Here is a 12,614-nt window from a genome sequence, read left to right on the forward strand (position 1 = left end):
TTCTGTGGCAATTCTCCTTGGCACCTTAGAGTTTTCCGATTATGTCTTAAGGATACAAAGGGTCAGTTGAGTCCCTTTCCTATAGGTAGTGCATCAGTCATTCTGTATCTCTGGCACATGATGATATGGTGATACTTGTTGTTTAAACAGTAACATACTTCCATGTTGGTTAGTCTATATGGCTTCTACCTTGTGTTTCTCAAGGTCCCGTCTCTAGCTCCTTCGTCTCCTCCCTTGTCCTCCCCTGACCTTTCCATTATTAGTAGCTAAAATTTAGTGTCCAGCACAGGAGGCATCCAGAACCCTGCTCCAGCTGTGTGGTTAATGTCTATTCTGCCTGTTCAGTGCCTGGCCCACACCAGCTGTTAATTTCTTGAATATCACCTCTGCATCTATGACCTCTGGGCACTTTCCTCTCCCCAGCTTCCAAGGAGAGCTATTCAGTGTGGTTTTCTGGGACCTGCTTTGCTGAGGAAGAGAGAAAAAAAACAATTTAAATCGCTGTTGGGCCCCTGCTACTTTCATTTAAGTTCTCGATCTCAGATTCTTGATCTCAGATTCTACATCTGCAAATTACAGGAGTTAAACTATGATCTCTAACCACCTGCCCCCAGCTCTGAAATCCTGTGATTTCATATTATTTTGAGAAAAAGAGAACATTAGTCCTAAAAGAAGTTAAGGAATGCTGGCTCAACAATCAATTAAGCTGGTGTTTATTGACTGCCACAGTATAGCCTTGGATCCTGTGGGCAACAGAATTCTGAACTTGTAGGTATGAAACCGATCTGGGATGCTGCCATTCTGTGGACTGTTCCAAAGAACAAGAATAAAGTAGCTGATTCAGAAGACACCTCTAATTTACACCATTCACCATTCCATTCCCTTAGGAGAGGTTATGAAGTCAGAGCCAGACAATCTCAATTAAAAAAAAAAAAAAGTACAAACAGGCAGAGAATGTCCCTGAATGAGACTATACTGATGGTTATTTGTTTGGCAGTTTCTAAGCTTGTCTCCTTTTACTGCTTTCTCTTTTTTTGCCCATAGCCCAAATTACTGGAACACAATGTCTATGTGACAAGTAAAAAGAGGCTTGCATCAGAAAGAAAATAAGTAAAGGACTTGGAAAATCCCTAAGCAACTTGTAACTCTCCTCACTTCTGTAGCAGTTCTAGCTTGCACCAAGGTTTTTTGTGTGCTGACTCTAAAATGTCAACTGCTCATGGAAATGGGAAACCTGTTATCATGGCTCATGGTAGCTGTTTCCATTTATAGGGCTATTACTGAGATGCCAGGGATCCAAAAATTTCCATAGTTTAACTCATACAGAGTGACATGGAAAACAGAAAGAAGAAAACCTTGTAATAAAAACAAGTGGTTTTCCTATATAATCCTGTCCTCTTAATTTCACAGTTCCCTAACTCCTGCACAAAGCAGGGTAGCTGGGAAAGATGAGTACATTGGTATAATTTACTGTACAGAGTTTCCAACCTTTAGCTGTTGTGTTGATTTTTCATTTTAAAAAAAGAACAAGAGGGATGTGTCAGTATCATGTCATTGCTAACAGGGGTTTCACACACAGCTGGTTCCTAAGTTGGTATTTGACAAAACAGCTAACTGACTCAAAATATTCACAGAATCTACTTGCAGCTGGTTCTCAAGTCAGTATATTACAGACAGCTAATTGACTCAAAATATTTGCAGAATCATATTTATGTTAATTTAATATATGAGTAACAGTCAATGGGCTAAATTCTTAACATCATTAATACTTTAAGAAACAACTGAGTAGACTTAGAGGGATTTGACGACTTGGGCTGTATGATAAAATAAAGTTTATTTTTGTACTGGGTATTTCATGCTTTGTTAAACAAACTAGCCTGGTTTTCCCAGGCCTTCTGTTAGTGCCTGAATTTCTGGGTTCTCTTGAGCAAGGGTGTTGTAAGAATTACTGCATGTATAGCAATGCTGGCAGCTGCCAAGTGTTCAACAGTCATCAAAAGAACAAATAAGATGCTTATCCATATTTAAAACTGGATACCAAATAACACAGACCAGATGAAAGTGGCACTTTATGGAACAAAGCACAAGAGCATCTGGGATGTTTTCTCTATTTTTGGTCGGCTCATTTTAGGGAGGCGTGAGCTGAGACTAAAGAATTTCAGAACAAAGATGACAAAATTATTATAAACCAGTATGTATTCTGTATATTTTGCTTCAAATCTATGACATTCAGCTAATATTTCTACAGGGTCAATGGGTAAGATGCCATTTTTATTTCCTTGCTAGGCAAATCTTGGTGCTATTCCCAAAGCGTAGAGTATGATGTTTCAGGTTTCAGATGTCTGGTTATCTTTCATCTCTTTCCAGTCTAGGGTAGAGTAGTGTTTGACTTGCAAAGGGTTAAATCAAATCATAGAAATTCCCGGTAATCCTGTAGAACTGAGCTCAGACTCACTCAGGAAAGAAATGGATGTGTCTTCTTGTTTCGAGGATAAGTGCATAGGACACTCCCCACAGGGTGAAAAGGGAAGTGGCATATGATTTGTTTTTATTTTTAATTGACAGATAATAATTGTATATATTTATGGGGTATACTATGTTTTGACATATGTGTGTATTGTGCAATGATTATATCAAGCTAATTAACATATCCATTGCCTCGCCTACTTACCATTTTTTTTGCGGTGAGAACATTTAAAATCTTTGTCAGCAATTTTGAAATGCACAATACATTGTTCTAAACCACAGTCATCATGTTGTGCAATAGGTCAGTAAAATGTATTCCTCTTATCTAACTGAAACTCTGTACCCTTCGACCATCTCCTCTGTCTCTATTTCCCTGGCCCCTCCTCTACCAGTACATTAAGGTTTTCTAGAGGGACAGGACTAATAGGATAGATGTATATATGAAGGGGAGTTTATTAAGGAGTATTGACTCACACAATCTCAAGGTAAAGTCCCACAGTAGGCCATCTGCAAGCTGAGGAGCTAGGAGCCAGTCCAAGTCCCAAAACCTCAAAAGTAGGGAAGCTGACAGTGCAGCCTTCAGTTTGTGGCCAAAAGCCCAAGAGCCCCTGGCAAACCACTGGTGTCGGTCCAAGAGTCCAAAAGTTGAAGAGCTTGGAGTCCGATGTTTGAGGGCAGGAAGCATCCAGCATGGGAGAAAGATGAAGGCTGGAAGACTCAGTAAATCAGCTTATCCCACCTTCTTCTGCTTGCTTTATTCTAGGCATGCTGGCAGTTGATGAGATGGTGCCCATCCACACTGAGAGTGGGTCTGCCTCTCCCAGTCCACTCACTCAGATGTTAATCTCCTTTGGCAACACCCTCACAGACACACCCAGGAACAATACTTTACATCCTTCAATCCAATGAAGTTGACACTTAACATTAACCATCACAGCCAGCCTCTGGTAACCATGATTCTACCCTCTATTTCCAGGAATTCAACTTTTTTAGGTTCTAAAAATAAGGGAGATCATGCAATTTTTGTCTTTCTGTGCATGGGTTATTTTGCTTAGCATAGTATCCTCTGTGTTGCCACAAATAATTGAATTTCCTTCTTTTAAAAGGCTGTATAGTATTTCATTGTGTTTATGTATATTATATTGTCTTTATCCATTGATCTGTTGATGGACACTTAGGCTGTTTCCATGTCTCAGCTATCGTGAATAATGCTGCAGTAAACATGGGAATACAGATATCTCTTCAACAGACTGATTTTAATTTCTTTGGATACATACCCATGAGTGAGGTTGTTGGATTACATGGTAATTCTATTGAGAACATACAATTGGGAAAAGACAGTTTCTTTGATAAATATTTTTGAGAAAACTGGATATCCACAAGCAGAAGAATGAAACTAGACCCTTATATTATACACAAAATGAACTGAAAATGGATTAAATACTTAAATGGAAGACCTGAAACTGTTAAATTACTAAAATAAAACATAGGGAGAAGTTTCTATGACATTGGTCTGAACAATAATTTCTTGGATATTTCAAAAGCATGGGCAACAAAAGCAAAAATAGGCAAACAGGATTGCATCCAGCGAAAAAGCTCTGGATAGCCAAGGAGACAATTAACAGAAGGAAGGGATGATCCACAGAATGGAAAAAAACCATACACTTATTTGTAAACCATACATCTAATAAGAGGCTAATATATGAAATATACAAGGAATTCAAACAACTCAGTAGAAAGAAAGGGACTTCCATTCCTGAGTTACTTCTCTTAGAATAATGTTCTCCAAGTGGGAGCTAAGCTATGAGGATGCAAAGGCATAAGAATGATACAATGGATTTCGGGGACACGGGGGAAAGTGTGAGAGAAGGGTGAGGGATAAAGACTATACATTGAGTACACCACTTAGGTGATTGGTGCACCAAAATCTCAGAATCACCACTAAAGAACTTATTCATATAACCAAACACCAATTGTTCCCCAAATACCTATTGAAATAAAAAATTAAAAAACACTGTTAAGAAAATGATAAGCCAAAGACTGGGAGAAAATATTTGCAAAACATGTATCTGCCAAAGGAGGACATATACAAACTCTATAAGAAGAGTTTTAAAAGAAAGAAAGACAGAAAGAAGGAAGAAGGAAGAAAGGGAGGGAGGGAGGGAGGGAAGGAGGGAGGGAGGGAGGGAGGGAGGGAGGGAGGAAGGAAGGAATGAAGGAAGGGCCTGAACAGATATTTCTCAAAAGAAGACATATGAATGCCTACAGGTGTATGAAAGAATTCTCAACATCACTAATCAACAGGGGGATGCAAATTAAAATGATAATGAGTTATCATGCCATACCTGCCAGGATGGTTATTATCAAAAAGTCAAAAGATAACTAGTGTTAGTAAAATTGTGGAGAAAAAAGGAACCCTAGTATACTGCTGGTGGGAAAGTAAATTAGTGTAGCTATTCTGGAAGTACCATCTTTTGAATGAACTCTCTCAGCCATCCAAAGCTTGGGACAAAAGGACAGGTAAGTATTATTTGAGGAGAAAACCTGAGAACTATTTGAAGCCTGGAGCTAGGCTGACAAAGTGGTCTTCAGTGTTAGGTAATTGGACACGTGTGGAGCAGAGGATTCTAAAGAGCAAAAGAGGCACGAGGAAATTTTAGTGACACACTTTGTTTTAGGTCTGATTTTCCAGATGTAGCCCCTGGTGGAGGCATATTATGACTTTCATGACCCCCAGACACCCTGATTCATAATCGGTTAGTGAAACATACTGCTTTTCTGCAAAAGCCAAGATATGTTGAACCAACTGGAAACAGAAAGGGCAGTAAGAAGCAAGAACAAATAAGAAAGAAAATGAGAAAGAAGGCTGGCACCCATAGTGTGGCAGTGGAGGTGGCCTGGGATGGGTGAAGTACAGCTGACCCTATGGTTTAGGGGCACCTGGAAGTATTGATGCACAGTGGATCCTGTGATACTGGTGAGAATTTCGAAAGGGTGATGCACAGTAATATGGTTTGGATCTGTGTCCCCACCAAATCTCATGTTGACACGTAATCCCCAGTGTTGGAGATGGGGCCTGGTGGGAGGTGTTTTGGTCATGGGGGTGGACCCCTCATGGCTTGGTACTGTCCTCAGGATAGAGAGTGTGTTCTTGCAAGATCTGGTTGTTAAAAAAGGGTGTGGCACCTCCACTTCCTTGCTCCTGCTTTCACCATGTGACGTGCCTGCTCCTGCTTCACCTTCTGCCATGAGTAAAAGCTCCCTGAAACCTCCCCAGAAGGCGAGCAGATGCTGGTGCCATGCTTCCTGCACTGCCTGCAGAGCTGTGACCCAATTAAGCCTCTTTTCTTTTTTTTTTTTTCTTTTCTTTTTTTTTTTTTTTGAGACGGAGTCTCACGCTGTTGCCCAGGCTGGAGTGCAGTGGCGCGATCTCGGCTCACTGCAAGCTCCGCCTCCCGGGTTCCCGCCATTCTCCTGCCTCAGCCTCCTGAGTAGCTGGGACTACAGGCGCCCGCCACCGCGCCCGGCTAATTTTTTGTATTTTTAGTAGAGACGGGGTTTCACCGTGGTCTCGATCTCCTGACCTTGTGATCCGCCCGCCTCGGCCTCCCAAAGTGCTGGGATTACAGGCTTGAGCCACCGCGCCCGGCCTAAGCCTCTTTTCTTTATAAATTACTGAGTGTCAGGTATTTCTTTATAGCAATGCAAGAATGGCCTAAACACACAGTAAACGCTATGATGACAAGGATCAAAAGAGGTCCACCCGAAATGTAGAATTCAGAGAGGATTTTTAATGGAGCATGCAGCCATCTGCACTTTAATATCATAGTCTCATTTTAGATATGGATGTTGGTATTCATGAAGGAATGGGCAGCAGGAATCGGTTTCTTCTTCTGCATCTGAGGATTCCTCAGGGCAGGTTTCACTGGGAAGCCATGGTAATTCATTGCAGTATGCATGCTCTAGCCTGGTGCCCAGTCCAGAGTACCTGTGTCAGGATCTGAATCCAGCACTGTGTCTTAATAAACTGAATTACTGTGAACTGTAATAGTGAACTGCAGTCTGTCTGGTAGCTCAGGTGATCTCAGAACACCTACATTTGTGAGGACAGAGTATGCATCTAGGTCAGAAACCTTACCCATCAAGAGATGGCCAGTTAGTGGGGGTTTAGGAGCAAAAATCCAAGTTTCCTCTTCCAAGAGCTTTCCTTCCCTGGTTTCCTTTAGTTTTTGTTTGTTTAAGAAAATGTCTTGGTTTATACATAGTTAGAAATTCACCTACTTGTAAGAGTAATATCTATAATATTTTAAATATTAATAGTTATTACACAGCATTTTATAATAATTATATTATATTATGCCCATATGTTATGTACATTAATATATTACTATATTAATATTGATCTAGTATTTTTAATGGAACTGGTAAAACTGTTCTATTGATTTTAAATATAGAGGAAGTAAGCTGCCTGATAGAAGCGTCTTTGGGTGTTTGATTCTCTCCTATATCCTATTGGTTAGAATAGTGCTAGGGACATAATAGGTGTGGAAGAATATATTAGCTGAATGAACATAGAGATATCTTTCAAGAGACTGTGCTTTGTACAAAATTATATTGATTAATTTCTCAATTCAAATTATTGGCCAAAGCAGATCTGGTAGCTAAAGACAGTGTAAACTTGTGAAAAAATAAGTTAAAGAAAGGGGGAAATGGAAGGCAAAAACAATGCACTAGTTGTATTTTTCCATGACTTTGAAGTGTCTGCTATTGTTCAGACCAAATATTCTATTCCTGTGCTAAAACCAACCCATTAAAAGAAATCATTTGCTCTGGGCTAAAATGATTGAGAAATAAGAATTCTAAAGTATATGTACTTTCTAAAATTTCAAGATACCAAGTCAGGGTTGAAAGTATTCAGCTTCCTATATCCTCAAACTTTCTTCTCTTTGTTTAGTGTAGCTTTTTGCTATATAAATACGCTGAGAAGAATCAGATAAAATGTTAATTACTTAGGCAATATAATACTAAAGAAAACAAGTGATCACTTACCACTATATGGCTAAAATAGAGATGAAGTAGACATAACCTTACATTTAAAACAGATTTGTTTTATAGTAAGTCACTCATTCTACAGATATTTCATGAGCAACTACTACATGCCATATAGTATTCCAGGTGTTAGGGATAAAACAGTGTACAAAACTGATAAGAATTCTTGCCATTATGACGTTTATATTCTGCAAAATTGTGTTTTCATAGTTTTATCATAGATTTAAAAAATATTCAGTAAAGTTACTATCTTCTAGAACAGGAGTCACCAACCTTTTTCTGTGAAGGGACAGGTAATAAATATAGTAGGCTTTGGGGGGCACCCTTTTCCCTCACCCCCAGGCTAAGTAAGCGTTGAATGCAGGGCAAGCCCCTCTCAACAGCTTCTCCCAAGAAACAGCCAGCCAGAATGGAATCATTTGCTATGCAATCTTCTGTCACTGCACGTGCTCAACACACCACCCCACATCCAGTTCTTTCTAGCCCTGTTAATCCTCTTTATAAAAGACAAGCCCTGTCAGCCTCATCCTTGAGACACTTCAAGATTTTATGGCTGGGCATTCTCCATATTGCAATAGTCTCTCTCCCTCATGACAATTTTGTTTTTGAACAAAGTCTCTCCTTACCTAAGTCCAGTTTTGGTTTTTATTTGAGAGTTTGCTGACTTAACAAAAGGGAAATTAGAATACTTGCTTTCTCAACCTACAGCTGCAACCTCCACATCTAACTGACATGTCAGAGCCTTCTCTGACCCATGGAAGGGAAAACTCGGCTCCCAAGAAACTGAGCAAAGCTGTAAAAAGAAATGAGAATGTGCCCAAAGCGATCTTTCCCTCAGCTTTATAGATGTTAGTAACATTCCTTACGGAGACTTACGCAACAACAATTTTCACAGGATCATGGTACTCTTAAGTTGCAGCATCATTTTGAGAGCAATCATTTATACTTTAAATAAAAAATAATTTTAAGGGTAGACAAGATTTTCTCTTTAAAAGCCAAACATCATCCAGCTTTTCAAAGTACAAATAAAAGCCACTGAAGCATTCTATAGGTTTCAATTTTAATAAGACAAATGTTGATATATATATAAAAAAAAAATTCTTGGGATCGTCAATAACTTTTAAGAGTAAAGGGTTCTTGAGGACAAAAAAGTAAGAGTAAACCACTGTTGTAATCAAAACTTGAGTTGATTGTCTCCGGGCCTCATTGATCGATTTTTTTTGATAGACCCTATAAAGAGTCATTCCCTGTCTGGGCTCTAGGAGACACTCACTGCCTAGGTTTGCATCCTTGTAGCTCAGGAAGCTGGTGATAGCTACCTGAGGGATTTAACCAAAGTCAGCTTGCTTCATCTTTTGCAGACATCACATTGACATTGTGAGGTTTTTGCCAGGTTTTTAAATTATCATTATTTTTCCAATTATTTTTTATTTTTCTCTTTTTTTTTTTCTAATTTTGGTCTGTATTTTGTTTCTCTCCATTTTTATTTTTTCTTTTCTTTTTTCTTATTCTTTCATTATTCTTCCCATTTTACTTCTTGTATTTTCTTTTTCTTCATGCTTTTTCTTTTTTGCCTTTTGTCTTTTATTTTTATTTCCTTGATTTATTTCTTCTGTCTTCTTATTTTTTATTCTCCCCTTTTATTTCTGATTTATCTTTTTCTTTTCTTCTCATTCATTTTTTTCCTTTTCTTTATGTTTTTCTCATTTTCTTCTTACTTCTTCACCATCTGGCCCCACCTGCACTAGAAATCCTTGTGGGCCTCACTCCCACAGTGCTGTGAGTGTAGGCGCCTCACCCCATCCCCCCGGTAACTGAGGGATGCCAGGGTCCAGCACAGCCTCACAGCGAGTCCTTGTCGCCTCTCCAGGTCCCTCAAAATCTGAGAAATCGTGGTACCTCAGGCGGAATCAGTTTCCTCATGGATGAGTCCATTTGCAGCTGCTTCTTGCTGGACAGCTCTGACAGGCAGGGCACCAGCAGAATTAGCCCCTTAGGCTAAAATTCCCCAGGGCTACCTTCCCTCTCTGCATGGCTCCAGCCTCTGTCTCTGACCACCGGGGATCCCTGGAGTGTCCTCAGCTAGGTCACCTCTAAGTTGGTCTACAATCTGCCTTGCAGGTATGCCAGAAGAAACCTGGATGAACCTCAAAGTGAAGGCTAAGGGGAGATGCTCAGCCCTCTCGTGGTGGCAGCAGAGGGAATAATAGAAAAAGAGGGTTTCCCAGAAGCCAGACCACACTCATTAGGCTTCCGATGGAGACCGAAGACCACCCACTCCACAGGACCCCAGGAGATGAGGCAGGAGACTGGCAGATTCTGAGCAACCCCGGCACAAGCGCGCGTCGCAGGAGAGGTGGTCCCAGTCAGCCAGCCAGAGCACCGGGCGTGGAGGCATCTCACGGCCGCGCAGTGTCCCAGCGGACCTCAGGCAGCTCCCTGGCCTTGGAGATCCTTGCTTCCAAATTAGCCAGGCGGCTGCCAGGAGCTGGAGGAAGCAGCAGGAAAGAGCGCCTCAGCCCCACCTGGGCAAGACTGCAGAGACTGGCCTGAACGTGGTCTTCCTTGCTGGCCCTTCTCCTCTTCCTTGACCTTCTGTGATTTTTTCTTCCATGTTGTAAGGGAAAAGAGATGTGTCTTTCTCCCACACATCCACCCGTGTCCAGAAACTCCCTCTCCCGTTCTCCCCCAGAGGAGCCGCAGGACGGGGAAGGATGGGCAGGGCTCTCCCTTGGTACTAAAATGGGAGAGTTCCCTCAGCCCCCTCACAAGACCTGCAGCAGGGGTGTGGCTTGCCCAGCAGCTCACACCCCCAGGGGGAGCGTGCAGAGGAGCAGGTGCAGAGGTTGGGGTGAGTGCTTTGGGCTCTGGCCTGGCACAGTAGTGTCTAGGGGTGGGTGCCTGCAACCCTGGTATTACAAAGCTCTTTCAGCATTGCTGTCTGCAGACGGCTTGAGTGTTAATCAACTCAATGGACTGCCTGCCTTATCACAAGGGCGGAGTGTGACAGCCTTCTGTATCTCAAGCTCTTGTCCAGTGTCCCAGAAGAATCAGATCACAGGTGGGCTGCAAGGATGACTGCAAGGTTTTATTGAGTGGTGGAAGTGGCTCTCAGCGAGATGATGGGGAGCCGAAGGTGGACCGGTGAGGCAGATAATCTTCCCCTGGAGTTCCCTCTTTCTCCACGTTCTGAGCTTCTTCTCTCCTTCTCTGCTGCTCCGCCCTGTCTCTCCCTGCCACTGTTTGCCACGCTGCTGCTCTCTGCTCCTCTTCACCATTCTCTGCCGCTTTCTTCCTCTGCTCCTCTTGACGTTCCACCACTTACGTGTGTGCCTGCTAAGGTCTTGGGTTTATATGAGCACAGGACTAGAGGCATGGCAGTCCAGAGTGGTCTTGGAAAATGCAACATTAGGGGCAAAAAACAGGAGTGCCCGTTTTCACTTAGGTCCACGGGCACAGGCCCCAGGGTGGAGCCCTCACCACGGACTCCCGCCCTTCTCTACCCAGCACTTCTCTGCCCCCTTCCATATCAGTACTGCGGTTGCATGGAACATGTCACCAGAATTAACACATTGTTATTACCAAAAGAAAAAAGGAAAGGAAAAAAATCCCCACAGCTACCTTCTCTCTCTGTCCCTTGGGCCAGGGAAACTGGATATGTGACATGACCCAAGACAGCTGCTCAGGACACAGCATGCTGGGGCAGGGGAGGAATGTTCTGGTCAGTGCCTTGGGCTGAGCCCACTTCGGGTTTCTACCCTCTCCTCTCCAGACCACCAACAGAGGAGGCCTTTAGGGGCTTGAGGTCTGGGCAGCTGGGGGCCAGGAGTAGTGGGAGCTGCTCTGGGGCTGCTGAGATGAGGACGGGGTCACTGTCCCTGCTCCTTCCCCAGAGCTGGACATTCCCTTCCGCAGCTGCCGTGAGGACATTTATTCTCTTCCTCAAAAGTGGGTGCCATCCCTCCCCCGACCCCACTGTTGGGTAGAGGGAGGATGACCCAGGGCTAGGAGTAGGGAGGCAACTGCAGAGAGGGGTCGGCTGTCTCTTTGGTGCTTGGTCTTCATTATCAGCACTCATCTGGGCATGTGCTAATTCCACATGGGGACTTCTCCCCACCCCCACCCTTCTGTCTCATCTCTTGGCCTTGCCTCTGTTCCTGACACTGTTGCATCTCCATAGGGTGGGGGCAGACAAGGCCCAGTGGCTCTCACTGGGTCACCTTCATGGCCATGTGCAAGGGGAAGCTATGGGCCCTTGGCTGGGGGTCTCCCCTGCATCTCTTAATTTTATCTCTGCTGTTTCTGTTCTTGAGAAATTCCTGGAGGGAGTTGTGCACAGAAGTGGCCCCCACACTCACCTGAGTCCTACAGTTTTTGGTGATGGATTTTGTTTTTTATTATCTCATTCCCTTGATTTATAAGGACTCTGCCCCTACTCATCACATGTGCTCCCAGCCTAGGCTCAGCTGCAAATCGAGCCCTTGGGTCCCAGAAAGTGGTCTCACCAACTGCAGCCTTCTTATCCCACATCCTGACCACGAGCTCTAGCTGAAACTCTCAGAAACAGCCTAGTTCTTTGAGAGGGGTTGGCTGGGCTCAGCCCACCAGCTTCTGGACTCAGTTTCACCTCCGGATCAAACAGGTAATAAAGAGAATGTTGGCAAAGGAGTCTAAACATTATGCTGGATGCATGTTAGGGCTGCAAGAGAGGGAACAGCCATACCAGTTAGAAGGCAGTTACAGTCCAGAAAGAATGAGATAGTTTAAATAAGGATATCCACGAAACAGTCCAGATGCATCTCGGAAGCAGAATCAGCAGGACTTACTGGATGTGGTGAGTGGTAGAGAGTCAAGGCCAGCTCCTAGCTGTCCAGCTTAAGCCACGGGGTGGATGAGAAAGACTTGATTCAGCACAGATTTACATGGGAAAACCAATGTTCAGTTCAGGACACATTAAAACTGTGTGGAGTGTGGATGCCATGTTACCATTTGGATATGTGACACTGTGTCTCAGAGGAGAGGTCGGGACTGAAGATAACATTCAGAAGCTTCAGCGTGGGAACAGTGTTTAGAACCATGGTGGACTAGACCATTTTTGC

At 43.1% G+C, this 12,614-nt stretch overlaps 1 long non-coding RNA gene across 2 annotated transcripts in view; it reads right to left on the reverse strand.

Moving 5' to 3' along the window:
- The window catches only part of LOC123573927 (uncharacterized), a 232,434-nt gene that overhangs the window by 178,406 nt on the left and 41,414 nt on the right, over positions 1-12,614 (reverse strand). The window lies entirely within an intron of this gene.

Source organism: Macaca fascicularis, chromosome 6 (genome assembly GCF_037993035.2).
Source record: "Macaca fascicularis isolate 582-1 chromosome 6, T2T-MFA8v1.1".
Classification (NCBI taxonomy): domain Eukaryota; kingdom Metazoa; phylum Chordata; class Mammalia; order Primates; family Cercopithecidae; genus Macaca; species Macaca fascicularis.